Here is an 18,434-nt window from a genome sequence, read left to right as displayed (position 1 = left end):
GGCACATACCTGGACCGGCACACCCACAGCTGAGGTGTTCCCATATCCCACTATGTTGTACACACATCCTGGCTAGTTACTTAGCACAATGCATCAGAGGTGCTCCACGTGCAACTAACTGTGTTCAGAACCGCTATACACATTGTTACAAGCTACAGATTCAACAACATACCCCACGGTTACCAGACCTCATTTGTTGGCGTACTGGACAGTAGGGCTCAGGCAGCTACTACTGATGTGTGACTGACACTACCCCACACTTAACTGGGATAGCCACTCATGTATCTACACATCTGTGAGTCATAACCTCCACTCGGCTGGATCAACCCATACACACCACCTCCAAGACCAACATTATCCTTGACATGAACACTACCAACATGTGACTGGTGTTCCACACCTGGAGTTATCCCCTCATTGGTGGATTCCGAACATATGCTAATCACCCTTGTTAGCCACATCCCGGCACCACACCCTTCACGGCATACACAGTACATGAGTACTACAACACCTACTACAGACATCTTATGACAGCGGTTGTTGATGTCATGACACCCGTGCAGATGGACAATGCACATACAAACACTGAAATATACCCCAGTGCACTTCATTAGCACGTACACGACTGCATGGATCATGCTATTCCACACAGAGCCAGGACGGTACACACCAGATAACAGACGCCACTCTAGTGGTCAAGTTCCATGGACATAATGTACAACAACAGGTGGAGGCTGTTGCACAGTGGTGTGCAATCCCATGGGTGGGGTAGCTCACTGGTCAGCCTTGGTAGGGCCATGGGATCCCTCATCACATACTCCAAGACTAGCTACTTAAACATTACTGCGACACATTCCGGGGTGTATCACAAGGCATTATGGTAGTATGTCAATAGTCAATGGCAATACCCACATCTGCTCTCACATACTACAGTCACTCAGGAACAATACAGACCCAGGTGATGTTGGCAACATGCTGGTGGATGGATTCAATGCTAACATTGCACCCTCTCACTCACTACAGGGCCACAATCCATGCAGGATCATTGCGGTGTCCCTGCAGTCACACCTACACAGTACTAACCTGCACTCTATATGTCCTGGGACACTGGCCCCATGTCACCTTCCAAAGTCCCAGGCTGTGATGTCCACAAACCTCTGAATGACATGTCTCCCCACTAGGCCACCATATTCAGTAATAGCCTTGTATCAGGCATTGTGGCCCCTGAATGGCACACAGCAACAGTTATCACACTCCACACAGGTGGCGCCACAATGCACGAATGGGACTATAGTCCTACACACCTGACTGGACTGTTCTGCATGGCTATGGGGCACATCACCATGGACGTTATTCACAGAGACATTGTTGGGCTCCGGTCCTTTGATGCCACCCGGGTTGGACTTGTTAGGGCCAGAGCATGGCCCCTACACCTGGTGGACTCCTTTCATACAGTTACCAGGGTAGTTGATGATGGTACGGGGGTCCACACATCCTACATTGTCCTCTCATTGCCTTTCAGCACTGTTCTCCATTCTGGTATTGACAACATACACATCCACCTGCACATCGTACCCTATGTCTCAGGATGTTATGCAACTTGGCTCATGAACAGGACACACACAATGAGGGTAGCATACCATAGTACCTACTGCATTTCAGTTACACTTGACATACCACAGTCCTCAGTCATAGGGCCCCTCATGTTCAGTATATGCTTCCCTGAGGTACAGGCTAGCACAGAGGGACTTTCCCTGCCTAGCTTTACAACCCCCTGCATACAAAGCACCATGATTGATCCACCAGCTGATACTGACTCCATCCATACGGGTGTCACTGTGACAGATACCTGATATGAATATCATGGCCTCAAGCTGCATGACACAAGGTGCATGAACATCACCTTTGCATTACACCATTCACCCACTGACTATCACATAGGTGGTAGTCCCCTACATACATGTCACATTGTACATGTTCATACTACACACGTATGTCGCACCCACTCCTGCGGTTACCATATTGCCACTGTGGCATGGATATCCTTCTATGTGGCCACACTTATCTGTACTGGGTGTGTAGCTGGTACATAGGCACCCATTGTACCTCTGAACTCAAGACTTCTACACACATTCAAGGGTACACCACCCCATTTAGGGTGTACCTTACACAACAGCTACAGCTTTACATACCACAACATTAACACGCCATGACGTTTATTGAGCTCCGACAGTTAAAGTATGCGGCTGAACTACGGACACCATGTCTGTACACATTTGCATACTACATACTCAGGGGTGACCTCTGCTGAACAGACAGGGCCAATGTCCACAACAATATTAATGGATATACTCCACATACGCGACATAAGCAAAAGCCACTGTGAGCAACATGCTCATGGATATGTGCACACACGCAACAACGAGTGGGATGTGCTTGAGGTTTACATTCCCAAACCGGACACTCACCATGCTTTGGAACATGAGCCCTATGTACATCACGCAGGGACACTCAGTAGCACTGTTCATGTGATACCTCCCTTGGTGGTTGGGAGACACATGTATGCCAGGGATCACTGCAGTGGCTGTACTGTGCAGAGGTGCAGGTAACACATGGCTCTGCTGTTCACAGGACACTACCCTAGAGAGGTGCCACTGGTGTGAACACTGTAGTTGTGCTTACACATACACTTGCCAGGCTGCATAGTACCCCACTATGTACCTGTGAAGCTATTACATGTCCTTTGTGCATGGTTACTTGGTAGTTCTTCCATTTAGATTAGCTATCATGCTATTACAATGACCCGTGCCTACAAGTCATATGTATCCTGTTATTGTACATGCCAATAGACGATACCTTTGGTATGCATGATATGCCTGTTAAGCTGTGTAGAATATTTGACATATCAACCTACAATACTATATATTACACATATTTTACATAGTATCCCATAATGCAAAGCATACTTGCACAGCGGGACCACCTTAGACATGTCATTGTCGTTATATGCCCATACACATGCCTACTGTGACAATATATCAACATATACTATCCCCTGCTATGGCACGTACTTGTTGGACATACCCTACCACTGACGGCGAGTTGTATGGAATTGTTCTGTTTAAAGCCCTCATGTAACATCCCTTGTGGTGTCTGTGATGTGTACCTTGTGGCCCACTGCTGGACGCACAGTTTCTACAAGCGTTAGTATGCTCAGCAAGACATTACTCCATAAATACCTTTTCCCACTTTATGCATTGCGGACACTTTTAATTAATGCAAACCAGGCTATACATACAGTAAATAATTAATACAAAACATGCTATACATAAACTTACATACCGAGTGTTCTACATACCTTGTTATCATTCCGGACTTTTGTCTCTATCTCTCTCACACTGCTTAAACATGTATATGGTATAAGCATACGGTTTGAATGTCTGGCAAGTCATCCCTATATACGTCGATACCTGTAACATGTGCTTTCCTGCCGCCAGTTGGTGTTCCTGAGTGACTAATTACTTGCACATCAGCTGTGCAGCTACTCCATTTGCCAATTACGTGGCAACAGTGGGATATAATTGAATTCTCCACTTGGGTTTTGCCCATTTGCCCTACCTTTGGGGAGATGGCCTGCATTGTGTTTTGTTGTGTGTAATTGCAATTGCTATGTGTAGAGACAAGTATACTTTGGATTCATGTTCCCCGTGGATTGTGTGTGACAGCTAGAGTATATGGTTCAACATGTGGGTGTACCTGTCATCCCAACCGTCTGATAACAGACTATTGCAAACAAAACCTGTAACATCGCCGTTTGTTCCATTATACAATGGCTACAATTTTGCATGGCATCTTTAATTGTGTCTCTCACAAGGTATGTTGATGGTTCTGCAGATGTAATTGACTGACTGGATGTTTGTGCTGTTATTACAGTCTGTATTGCTATAGTTTCTAGTGTGGGGGATGTCGGTGGGTGTATGTAGCATATACAGGTTTGTGGGGCTTGCATTTCTACATATTCCATATATATGTGTGTGGGCTCCATCCCTAATTAAAGAGCTATCAGTTAGTAGACTTATGTTACGGGATTTTACATTGGGCTGTGGTTAATTGGTTTCTATATAGTATGCAGGTGAGGTTGATACTTCCATACCTCTAGAATTGCAGCGATATGTAAAGGGATATGTCTAAATGACAGCTATCCCATGTATTTCTGTCCCATATTTGCAGTCATTGCGGTTGTGTTGGTAACAGAACCTCTTTGCCATGGGTTGCCACCTTTTCATATGGCCATTGTTGGACACTTGCGGGACACACAGCGGTGTTTACAGGCCGACACATAGCCACGGTCAGTACACAGGATAGCACATACTTTTATCCTCAATACATACCTATTGTTGTGGGACTTTGGCTACTTATCATATTGCATGTAACATTTACGTTTCTTACATACAGGCATAACTATTTAATGCAACTATCACATAATATATGGGACATATTAATGTCCTACAATCTCGGACATTTGCCCTTTGTAATGTTTTATGTCAGGACACACCTGCCCAGGGAGGGGCTGTCCCTCCTAATGTGGGACAGGTGGTAACCGTATGCCTATGGCTAGCTATACCCACACCTACCGTAATGATCTACCTCCGAGTTGGCACTAACAGACACATGATGCGTACACACACACACACACACACACACACACACACACACACACACACACACACACACATTACAGTCACACAGAGACACACACGGCACCCTCAACACACACATACACAGACTACGGCACTCACAAACACAGTTGAACACAGTAACTACGTGGACCGCAACACCAGCAGCGGTAACAACATGTCCCTTCATATCGTCATACTATTACGCGCAGTTGTACTGTTCCGGTACTGTGTTCTTTCGGTCTTTCAGCCTCATGGTTATGCGTGTCGGTATGTTACACATTCCATAGTTGGTGGTATCCTATTTATTTGTACCTCCAAGGTGTTATGAATGTCGTTGACCTATCTATATTAATTTGCAGATATCGTTGTATCCGTATATATCAACATATATCACTCTATCGCCCTTTCTATCTGTATTATATATATGTATATATGTGTACATATATATATAGATATATATATATATATATATATCTCTGACAGGGAAAGTGACAGGCAAGCTACACCTTTCATTGTGTACTTGTCGGTGTATACTGTTTCCTGGACTCCGCACGTTTGTGTCTGTACCTGTCATATTACACACCTGCCATAGGTTAGGGTTACCAGCTGTCCCACTTTGCGAGGGACAGTCCCTCTTTGGGCAGTTGTGTCCTGCAAACTATTTGTAAACATGGCAAATGTCCTGAGATTTTAGGACATACTTATTTCCTATAGTTTGTGTAATAGCTGCATAAAACAGTTATTCTGTATCTGAACCACCTATATGTTACAGAAACAGAATAAGTAAGTAAACATTACAAAAATAAGCTTTTATCTAGGCAAAACAGTGAAGTTCTGATTTTCGTACTGGCCGGGTATATGTGTCGGCCTGCAGACATCTGACGTATGTCCCACATTGGTCATTTGGAGAGGTGGCAACCCTACCATAGGTACATCTTGGCTAGCAATAGTGTTAGGTGATTCTATACATGACTGCGTATTCTACTCCTGGCAGTGGTCATTTTACCCTTCAGAGCAGGCACTATTAGTACAGGGGTGAATGATGCTGGTTTCACTTGTTCTGGACATCACTGACCGTGATCTGCACAATATTCGGAGCAGCTTATCCCTGTTTCGCACATATCCGTATAGTCATATTTAAACATCGCTTACCAGCATTGGGCAATGCATATTCCCGCTAACATGTGCTAAACATGATCTGATGACCTGCATCTGACATGCATTACTCGTGCCTTCGGGATTATGTTACATCCCTTGCAGGACATGGGACCGGGAACATGCACGACGGTCACTGCATTTAACACATGGACATCTGTGATTTGTACACGTGTTATGTCATTTTGTACGTGGAGTATACTATGGCTGTTACTTCATACTGCACTCACATGGGTAACTCCGTTAGTTTACATATTGATGAGTCCAGTTAATGGTATGTCCATGTGATGTTTACTGGATGTGCTCCGGCATTGGATATATATATCACAGTGAGCCACACACGATACTGTGCTACACCTTCAAACGACCATAAGTGGGGCATGCTGGGGTGATGAATACCTGTCATGGGTACAACCCATGCCTTGACACAATACCCATGATTATATTATGTGGAGCCCCTCATTAACGCAGCAGGGACTCCATGCTGAGTGTGTGCAGAACAGTGCTTACACACGTGCTCCCGCGAGTGCCTCTGCTCCACTAAGCGACAGTTGGTTACTCGATGTTGTGGTGACAGCGGACAATGTTTGCCCCTTTTGGTGTATGGCCTCTGACAATCGGCTGTGTACCTACCGATGTACCTGGAAACCTATACACACAGCACCACCATATGCTGATAGGGGCATGTACTGTTCAGGTGTTGGCATTCCTTGTTCCAATAGCTGTTGTGTGTACAATGTTTGAGGGCTGCCTATGTAGGATTCACACAGTGGGCCACCTATACATTACAATTTACAGGTGGTCGTATTTGTGTGCATCCATTTTACTGTGTGTGCAGGTGGAGAGGTGTGTCAGTCCGTAGGGGCCTACACTGTCAGAGCATGTGCTATACGCTCCCTCTTTGCCAAGGCGTAGGCATATTGGGCACACCTCCGTCTGCCTACTGGGGCTGGCACAATGTGTTTGTGGTCTGAATCCCTCTGTGCCTGTGATGGCCTTGGCAATTGCGGTGGGCTATGAGGGCCTTCACCATTTTGTCCCTACTGCAGCTTTTTCCACAGGATCATATTATGTAGCATGGCACATACTATGACGATGTGGGCACACATGCCTGGAGAGTACTGCAAGGCTCCACCAGATGTGTCCAAGCACCAGAACCGTGATTTCAGCATCCCAAACACACGCTCTATGATGATTCTGGTTTGTGCGTGTGCCTCATTATGGCGTTCTTGCATGTGTGTGTGTGTGCATTTCTGATGGGAGTCATCATCCATGACTCCAGTGCATAGCCAGCATCCCCCACAAGGTGGCCATGTGGGATGTCCCCCCTGACAAATACCTGATACAGCTGTGAGGCATGCCAGATATGGGAGTCATGGTAGCTTCTAGGGCTGCCAGCACACACTTCCATGATAATGCCCTGGGCATTGCACATGACCTGGCAGTCGATGGAGTGGAATCCCTTGTGGTTTATGTAGCACCTACCATGCTCACCGGGTGGTGACTTGATTTGTATGTGCGTGCAGTCTATCGCAACCAGTACCTCCGGGTAGTTTGCCACACGGTGGAAGTGACGCATATTGCTGGCCAACTCCTCCTGAGTTCAGGGGAAGTATATATGCTCATTGGCATGTGGTAACATGGTATCCAGGAAGTGGTGTAGTACCCTGGATGCTGATGCCTGTGAGATCCCCATTATATCTCCAGTTGGCCTTTGAAAGGTAACTGTGGCTAGCATTCGCAGGCTTACACATACCTTCGTGTCCACTGATATGGGTTCCCCTCTGTTGTTTCTGGTTCTCAGGCATGGTCGGCACAGCTCCACTATTTGCTGTAAGATGTCCCTGTCCACCCTGTAATGCTCTACTATCTCAAGATCATGTAGCCCCTGGTAGGTTACCCTTGGTCTGAACACTCTTCTCCTCCTCCGGGGCCTGCGGTGGTTGTCGGCATCATCCTCCACAACACCGTCAGTCTCTAACACCTGCTGATGAATCACAGCTATGGCAGATCCCAACATGTACATTTTAAAAGTTCCCCGTGTATTTACACCTATGGTGCAGTGCTTGGGAATACACAGGTGTGTGTAAGGTGCTTTCATACTTTATACTATTGTGCTGTGAACACCAATGATGTCATAGGGTGTGTATGTATGATTGTAGCTACAGGGTATCTTATGTGTTTACTACCGGAACTACTATTGTGGTGCCTTTGGTGTTGAATTACATTTGGCTGCCATGGATTACCTCTTGTCCTTCCCTTTACATTTCTGCACGTTCCACCTGCCATTTTCTGGCATGCATCCAGCAACCTGCTTTCATTTGTACTTTCCTAGACCTGGCTTATCTTGCGTAATGTGTGCTATTGCCGGTCTACTGTCGGTTTGCTTTGCTCTGCTATGACAGATCTCCTATCTTTGCAATCCAATGCCTCCCCTCCTTTCTTTGCATTCCAATGCCTCCCCTATCCTGTTTTACAGGTTTCTGCGAGCAGACATGTCAGCTGCCGTCGATTGGCCACCGTGAGGTGATTGGTGTTAATTGCTCATTAGTACTCCAATTACCCTACTTCAGCATTTCCTTCTTATCTTCCCCTGACCTTCCTTTTTGTGCTATTGTTCGCGGCGCATGCATCCGCTTACCGGGTTTCAGGCACGTTTTCATCCCCGTACACATGCACTTTCGGGCACCATGTGTGCTCTCCGTTAAACTATTCTATACCTTCCTCCCCACCCCTGTCCTGCAGTTTTGCTTAGCAACGGCCAGGCCAGATTTGCATTGCTCCAATGTGCTTACTGCTATGATGGCACACCACTCTGCTGATGTCATGTATCTCCTCTGAGCCACTCCCTGGTGTTATAGTGCTGAGCCGTATGGTACAACCTTCATCCGACGGGACGTTTGCGATTCAGTATTACCTGCCTCATTTGCATGGCATTGACTACTAATTCATAGTTACCGAGCCGAACACTGTCGCAGGCCCTTAGCAACCCTTGCACCTTGGTTGTGGTGTCCCATGCCTACCATTGCGTATTATGGTGTAAACCTGATTTGTATTACATTTCGATTTTATGACATTTTTATATAATTCTTTATGTTCCTGTTTGCGCACACATGCCCTGCGGTTGTACTGTGCGTTACTGTGGACATGACATTAAATGTTGTTTTTTAGGTGTTGTGCATCTTTTCTTATGCCACTGGCTGTGCATTTAGCCATTGTCATATGTTAACTTTGTAATACATGAGTCTGGTCCACTTCCATAGCTCCGATGTTCTGTTTGGGAAAATGTAAACCGTGTTTTTTGGTTTACATTTCCGTGGGCTTACGTTACGCCTGCACCACTTCATGAATCGCTATCTGCCTTCATTTGCATGGTGCGACACTGCACATGGGGTGATTAGCATACCTATGCCGAGGGCTGCGCAGTTCTGGCGTACGCCGGTAGTGCACGTGGAATTGGATCGTACCTGAATCGCTCGACGGCCATATTTGGCATTATTCCGCCTAAGCTACGCCTGCGCCTGGCGCAAGCTTCATGAACCCCGGTCAGTGTATCTACAGTGCAGATTATTGTGAAATCCCATTTCTGGCATCTGTGCTGAAGTTATGTAAATGATCTGTAAGGCTACATGGACTGCCTTGTAAAATAAACACTCAGGGGAATTGTGTGTATTGAATAGGGACACACAGATGAATTGAAGAATGAACACAGGGAAAGATGACAGGTGACAGGTCTGGTATAGTAGGGAATGTACGGTGAAAATGTGTATTATGTGACTGTCACACAGGGTGACATAACAATTGGAAGGATGTCTGTTTAAGATAAGAATCTTTACACAAATAATGCAGAAGACAACTATCGGGGATGTTACATACAGTTGGGGTAGGGTACATATTGTAAAGCTGTGCAAACTGATTTGTCTGAATATGAGTGTAATCTCACCAGATGTCTCTAGCAAGTGGGACACAGGTAAAGGTTCATGGACAACATTAAAAGAAGCAAGCAGAATCATGGACAATATCAGAACAATACCACCAGTAATCTCATGTCTCTGAAATAACATGTGATTTAGAGTGATCAAAGATGATTCTGCACAAACATATTTGTGCAACTATTATGATATGTCCACACTCTATGAGGCTAATCATGCACACTGTTCTGGCACCGTAACATCAGCTGGAGATGTTAGGAAGGACACTGCTATACCTGTATGCGACTTAATCATCAATGCAGGCTTGTTGACTGGTGCGCAAGGCATATATATATATATATATATATATATATATATATATATATATATATATATATATATATATATATATATCTGGCACAATCCACCCTCTCATGAATGTTACCCATGCCACCAATGCTGACAAATAACTTTGTATGTACAGTGTGCATCACCAGAGCAGGTAGCACACATACATCTGGTGTAACAACATGATGGGGGTTCTGCACCATCAGTCAGTAATGTTTATGCCACAAAAATAATTTTTAGGTATGGCCAATAAGATGTGTGACAACTCACTGTAACAAAGGTGATACATTTAAGTTACACATCACTGGAAGATGAGTGGGGAGGTAAATGAAGAAGGGTGAATTGTACTGTTTTTGGTGTGATGAAGTCTACAAACTATGGGGATATTATGGCCTCTGATGTGGATGTCCTTCACATACTCAGTAGCTGTGTTACATACAAGGCAGTAGTCTGCACTGTGACCACATGCTGGAGGATGTTCCACTTACCATCTAACCCAAAACACAGATCACATACCTATTGATCTGATTATAAGCTGTGATATCTATATTATATTTGGGTTGTGTGTTTGTTTTCCTGCAGTAATAATTCCCCCCATGTTTTCTTGTCATGGCTGTTGCAGCAAACTTTGATACTGTCTGTATTATACTAATATAATAGCTGGAGTCAATGGTTGCCCACAATCTGTAGTCCTTCAGGCAACTGTTTGGACACAGAATGTGTATATCATCTTTGATGTCCACAATTTAAATAATGGACAGGAAAGGGCCTAGCAGACAGCCCTGATGTATGGACCTGATCACTGGAACTGAGATATAGGTCACTTCACAAATTTCAGCATATTTAGATGTCATGTATGTGATACACTGGTCTACCCACTGGGTGATATAGGTGTGAATGGGCACATCTAACAATGTGGAGTGAATACCTCAGTGTGGATTTATGTCAAATTCCTTGTGCTTGTCAAGTTCAAAAAGCTGATAGTGTTATCATCACGCATGCCCTTGATGACCTCTTTGAGGACATCTAACAGATATAACAGAAATGATGTATCATTAACAACTCACACAGGTCTATTGCACACAGCTGGGATATCACTCATGCCCATTTAAAAAAGATCCACAATGACATGTTGGTCTACCTCACAGATGAGGAGAGTCAGGATTTGACTATACATGCATGAATAGGGTACTGTCCCCCCAACACACATGGATGCATGTTGAAAACACCCTTCTATAGCAACATAGTCTGTATGGAGGGCATGCTGAAGTGTGCATTCAATCATGTCTGGAAGGTGTATGCGATGAATCATGTGTTATGCAATCTGTGATGTTGTCACAGCCCATTAATTCTGTGTGCTAGGCCTGGATGAAGATAAAATAGGCACACTGGCTATTCTAAACAGGCCTAGGGATTGGACACAATCACCCGTGCAGGGATAATTGAGAAACTATCCCAAATGGGGATTAAACCTCATGTCACTAGATGGATAACCAATTGGCTCACTGACAGAAAACATACAGTGAAAGTTGGTGAATCAACCTGTACCAGTACAGCTTTCACCATTGGTGTACCCCAGGGATCTGTGCTTGGTCCTTTACAGTTTAGAATCTATTTCTTAACAGTTCAGGCTAAAGTATACAGCCTTTGGCTTGCCGCATTTGATGATTCTTGCGTACTGGAGGCAATCGAGTCCACCTGTGATGATAGCATATATCAGGAGGGGCTAGCACAGACAGATGATTGGAGACAAAGCTACATGGTTTACAAATAAATGCAAATAATGTGTCTTTATTTTGTCCTTCTGCAAAGTGGAATTCCCTTATAATTACAGCATTCACAACAGTCCCACTGTGATGAAATCCAGTGATGCAAGCACTGGAACACACATACATAGCACTCTGAACTTTGACCACCAAGTGTCCACACTGGTATTGAAAGCCTATGTTGTGCACATCATAAGTCACACCGTCGTATTCAGATATCAGGATTATATTACAGCACAACATTAGTATAGAGTATAATTCTTTCTTTTGCATGCACCTCACTAGACACATGCAGCAGCTGGAGAGACCACATGGGTTACACACCAAGAAAATGCAGTGCATACAAACTATGCCATGGTGTATGTGGATAGACTTTTGCCTGGCCTCCAGGCCAGTCTGTGACCCTGCCCTAGTGGAAATAGTGCACATCCACAAATCAGATATAACTGATGACATCAGCAGCAGTGTCTAATGAGGAGAATATGACAATAACAGTGTCCCACATGCTGATGTAAAAAGCTCTCTGTAATGTCAAGCAAGTTCACACACACATGCACACACACACACACACACACACACACACACACACACACACACACACACACACACACACACACAGAGCTGACTGCAGTGAGAATAGAATCCTTACTTATCTAAATACACAGAGACCAGAACTTTGTATTTAATGCAAGCACTTCAGCTGAAGTCTAACTTGGAGTATCTCAGACAACACTTTATAGATGATGACACTAGCAGTGTCTGGTGAGGAAAATATGACAATACATGTTGGAGTAAAAGGCCATCTGTAATGTCAAGCAAGTGCACACACACTACCCAGTTGACTGCAGTGATAATAGAACCCTTACCTATATAAGTACACAGACTACAGACCTCTGTATTTAAGGAAAGTTCCACAGCTCAAGTCTGACTTAGAGTGTCTCAAACAATGCTTTATAGCTGATGACATCAATGGTGTCTGGTGAGGAGAACATGGCAATACAAGTGTCCTTCATGCTAATGTAAAAGGCTCACTGTAATGTCAACTCAGTGAGCATGCACACACACACACACACACACACACACACACACACACACACACACACACACACACACACACACACACACACACACACACACACACACACACACACACACACACACACACTTGACTGCAGTGAGAACAAAACCCCTACCTATCTAAGTACACAGACTACAGAACTCAGTACTTTATGTAAGCACCATGGCACAAGTCTGACTTTTACAAGACAGCAGGTCAACTTATAGTGGATGGCATCAGCAGGGCATGTTGGAGTGAAGATGTTGGGAGGCCTGCATGAAATGGATGTATAGGCATGTGCAAGTATCAAAATGCTGTAAATCAATGGGATTGGAGTGGTAAATGTAGGATACACACCTCTGTTGTTCTGGCTAGATACACACACACACACACACACACACACACACACACACACACACACACACACACACACAAACACACACAGTTGACTGCAGTGAGAACAAACCCCCTACCTATCTTAGTAAACAGACTATAGAACTGTTAGAAAAATATGTATTTGAACATGTATAAAGTGCTAGTTTAAAAGCAAATAGTATATAATGCATTTTATTCTAATTACAATATGGCAATAAGAATGATTTTACATGTAATTGCTTGAAGCTTTGGAGCTGCAGTGTATTTGAACTCTGACCCTGGCAGTAGCCAGCTCAGCAAGCTTATGTTTTTCTCTAATGATTATTTGCTGGGTCAGGAAAATTAAATGTATAAAGCATTGAATATTCTTATTCCTTCCTCTGAGATAATTGACCTTGTGAATGTATTAGAGATAAGACACAGCTGCTAAAGTAAAAGTTGCAAGAAGAACAAAGAAGTATATTACAAGAGTGAACCGACTATTGTATTCAAGCTAGCCTAAGACCTTGGAAGAGTAACATTTACAGAAAGACATTATAACGAACCAGGTGCTTTGCAAGGCTGTATTATTCCCATGGGAAAACTTTTAAAATGTATAACATCAGCTTTTTCTTATGAATAAAATATTGTAGACCATAGTGATGTAGGTGCCCTGTGACTAACCACGTCAGTAAGGTGGGCACAGCCTAAATGTAAGACTATATAAAATTGTGTATTTCCTGCATCATGTCAGACAAAACTCTGTACTTGTATGTTTTTTTGCCTCCTGGTGTACACTAGTAAACTTTTGCATCTGAGCCTCCTGTGTTGTTATCATTTGTTTTTATTTAACAGTTTGGTCCTTCGGACCAGAATTCCCTTGGTAAGCTGCAGATCAGAGTGTATCGGTGGTCGAATACTGCGCAGGAGAAGTTACCAAAACGGTTCTTCTTGAAACACAAAGACCTCCGACTGAATTGTCGTCTTGAGAGGCTGGCCACTTTCTGATCTGCGGCCGAAGAGCGGTCTCGAACTGGTCGACCCAGAAGGCTCAGGTAGAAAAATATTTGCCTTTTTTCTGTTTTAGATCAGGGACTAGGTTACAGTAAATGTCATTGTCAGAGATTTGTTATACAGATCAGGGACAAAAGAAAATTACTGTATATTTTGTCAGAGATCAGGGAAACAAAATAAGGTAGACGGTTATTCTAGATAAACTGTGTAAGAAACTGAAATACCACGTGGTGAAAAGGGTTACGTAACATGTTTTTAGAATGGGAAATCAGTGCACTAAAAAATCGCGAAATCCGCCCCTAACTGATGACGCAAAATATATGCAATTACAACGGACTGATAATGTAAGGTATTATACAAAATGGGTTAATAAATACGGATTTGATGGTAAATTAAACAAGATTTCATTAGTTAAACTTTTAAAACAGCTTAAATCTGACGCAGAAGGTCAGGCAAAAAAAACAACAGCAATTAGGCGTTCCTCAAGCACATAGGTGGATTGAGGAAGTAAACCAAAGGGAACAGAAAACTAAAAATGCAAAAACATTATTTTTAGACAAAGAGGATAATAATACAGTAATAGTGGCCCCTCCGCCCCCTCCAATGCCTTTTTCAGAATATAAAGCAGGAGGACAAGCTGGTCCACCTCCATGTTATCCTGAAGTTACAAGAGTACTAAAACCATTTGTTAGAGATCCTATTAAAACTAGGTCCCGGACACGTAAAACACTTGGGGACACAGACTTATATCAAATAGGGAGAAGCACATTAGAAGAGAGTGAAAAAGAAATCTGTCCACTAATCGAGGTACCAAATCCTCAGGCAGGACAGGAAGGGCAGGACCCAACTCTTCTAGTATATAGACCATGGACACCGAAAGATATTCGAAAAGCTACAAAGAAAATCCCTCATCCAAAAGTTAATTACACAAAGTTTTTACAAAATTTACAAGGTATAAAACTAAGTTACCACTTGAATGGGGAAGAAGTAAAAAAGGTAGTTAGACAGATTGTGGGTCCAGACTGGCACATAATTTGTGGCACCTGGAATCCTCGTAATGCAGAGCTAAAACCACTCCCACATAGTGACGCAGAATTAGACAACAGAGTCAAAGGTCTTACAGACCAAATTTCTAAAAAATGAAAACCTAGAGCAGATTGGACTTGCATTAATCAATGCATACAGCAAGAGAATGAAACTGTAGATGGGTACTATGGTAGATTATTAGAATGTTTCAATAACCATAGTGGTATGGCTATTCCTGAAAATCAGACACATGATACCTCGTATGAACAGCAACTGAAAAATGCGTTTTTGAAAGGTTGCATTGCACCTATCAGTAGCTTTATTACAAAGCATATGATAGATCATCGAACAAGTAGGCTACAAGCCTTACTTGAATATGCCAAACATGCTGAAAGACACTTTAATAGTAAAAAGAAAAAGAAGACACAGGTCTTCACAGCTGAAGACGGAGCAGAGGTCCTTGTAGTACAGTCAGGTAAAAAGGGTAAAAAAAATACCCAGGGAAATAGACAATCTGACAAAAGGTCAGAAGATTTTGAAAAGAGAAAAAAGAAAGGTGAGTGCTTTAAGTGCGGCAAGAAAGGACATTTAGCAAGGGATTGCAGGCTAAATAAAAAGGTGACTACAGAAAATAAAGGTGATGAGGACTGACTATATGATAGTGATGAAAATCAGAAATCATTAAGAAAGGAAAACAAACAAAGGGCAAACGTAAATGTAGTGGAAGGAACAGAGGAAGTGCAAGCAAATGTAGAGAATGAAGAAAGTGAAATTTTAGATTTGGCATTACTGAGCTTGAAGCTCTATTTGGCAGACACAAAACCGGAAGTTACACTTCTGGTGAAAGGAAGGGAAGTAAAATTCTTGTGTGACTCAGGAGCGTCACGAACTTTGATACACCCTTCAAAGTTACCAGAATATTCTAAATCACCTAACTATATATTAGTGAAAGCAGCAAATGGACAGCTATATAGGGAGCCACTCTCCCATGATATAGCAATAACTGACCCTGTTTCAGGCATGACTCAAAAAAGTAAAATTGTAGTTTCTGCAAAATGTCCAGTAAACTTACTGGGAAAAGATCTTATGCAGATATTTGGCATAGAGGTAATTCCCACTATGCAGGGTATGGAAGCACAAAGACAAATGAATACTTTTGTGGTGCGACCGGAGGGTGAAACCTTTTACTGGTACAGCCAGGACCTAGTTACGACTGGTCCAAGGGCAGTAACCGGAGAACTAATGAATGTAGCCATCAGTAAGGCCCCCTCCCTTAACACTGACCAACAGCATTTGTTACATTGTACTCTATACTACTGTAGCATGCCAGGACCTGATAAAGAATATGAGCAAAAGTTGTTCGAAAATCCTGCTAACAGATTAGTATTACGAACCTTGTATTGGGATACTGAGGGAAACGGTGTGGTAAGCTGTTCACTACCTCAGGAATTCATGACACTGTACAAATCTAATAGACTACCACATGTCAGCTTGACAAAGAATAAGAATGTGAAATGGGCAGACTTAGGAGAAAAAGTAACAAGATGGGAAAAACAAACTGATTTAGAATTATCAAAACAGGGAATACAAAAACAGAAATTGAATTGGCTAACACAGACACATCCAGCTGTACACTTACAAACTAGTGAAGACAGCTGATTAGCATTCTTATTAAAAGAAGAAAAAAAAAGCCTTGAGTAATATACCAAATATTCTTTGGTCAACAGGTAAATCAGATGTAGGACTTATTCAAACAGCAGGACCAGTAACTATTACACCAAAATCAGCATTTAGACCACAAAAAAGGCAATACCCCTTGAGGAAAAATGCAGAGCAAGGAATCAAGCCTATAATAGCAGCATTACTCAAGGAAGGAGTACTGGTAGAATCTCTTGATTCACCATGTAACACCCCTCTATTTCCTGTTAAAAAAGCAAACGGGAATGGGGGATGGTACAGGATTTACAAGCTGTAAACAATGCAATAATACCTAGAGCACCTACGGTGCCAGACCCACACATCTTGTTAAACAATTTGAAGCCACAACAAAAATATTTTACTGTGGTAGATATAAGCAATGCTTTCTTTTCAATACCTATACATCCTAATAGCCAGTATTGGTTTGCATTTACATTTCAGGGTAAAAAATATACCTATACTCGGCTACCGCAGGGATATTGTAAAAGTCCAACAATATTTGCGCAAAAAATGGCAAGCAACCTGGCAGGGTTTGCTCCACCAGGAGGTAGTCCGATTCTACTTTATGTAGATGACATCTTGCTAGCAGCCCCTACCCAGCATCAATGCAGGGAAAATACAATAGAATTATTGAAATTTTTAGCAGCACAAGGACACAAAGTGAACAAAAGTAAGTTACAACTTTGGAGAAAAGAGGTTAAATACCTAGGATATGTAATATCCAATAAAGGTAAAATATTAGACGAAGACAGAAAAACAGCAATTTTACAGGCACCCAAACCAGCAACCAAGAAGGAAATAATGTCCTTCTTGGGAACGACTAATTTTTGTCGAAGATGGATATCAAACTATGCTTTAGAATCTGCTCCACTGGCTAATTTAATATATAAAACACCAATGGCAGCACAAAATGTATTACAATGGACACCTGAAGCAGAAGCAGCTTTCTGCAGACTAAAACAATTGATAGCTTCATCACTAGTTTTAGGACTTCCAAATTACCACAAAAAATTTTTTCAGACCGTACATTGTAAGCATGAATACATGACGTCAGTTTTGACGCAACAGCATGGGGATAAGCAACGCCCCATAGCTTACTATTCATCACAGTTAAATCCAGTGGCACAATCATTGCCTCACTGTGTGCAAGCAGTAGTCGCAGCTGCAATGGCAGTACAGGCTTTGGCCTCAGTGGTGTTGTTCCACCCTCTCACATTGAGAGTGCCTCATGCAGTCGCAATAATTTTACTGCAAGAAAAAATAGCATATCTATCTCCTGCTAGACATCTTTCATGTATGACCATACTGCTGAGCCAACCTCATATGGTAATTAAACGTTGTACAACATTAAATCCATCAACGTTACTTCCAACTCCTGTGGATGGCACACCACACAGTTGCCTGCAGGAAATTAAGCAAATAACTT

Source organism: Protopterus annectens, chromosome 5.part0 (assembly GCF_019279795.1).
Source record: "Protopterus annectens isolate FY-2018-M chromosome 5.part0, PAN1.0, whole genome shotgun sequence".
NCBI classification, from domain to species: domain Eukaryota; kingdom Metazoa; phylum Chordata; order Ceratodontiformes; family Protopteridae; genus Protopterus; species Protopterus annectens.
This window is presented reverse-complemented; position numbering follows the sequence as displayed.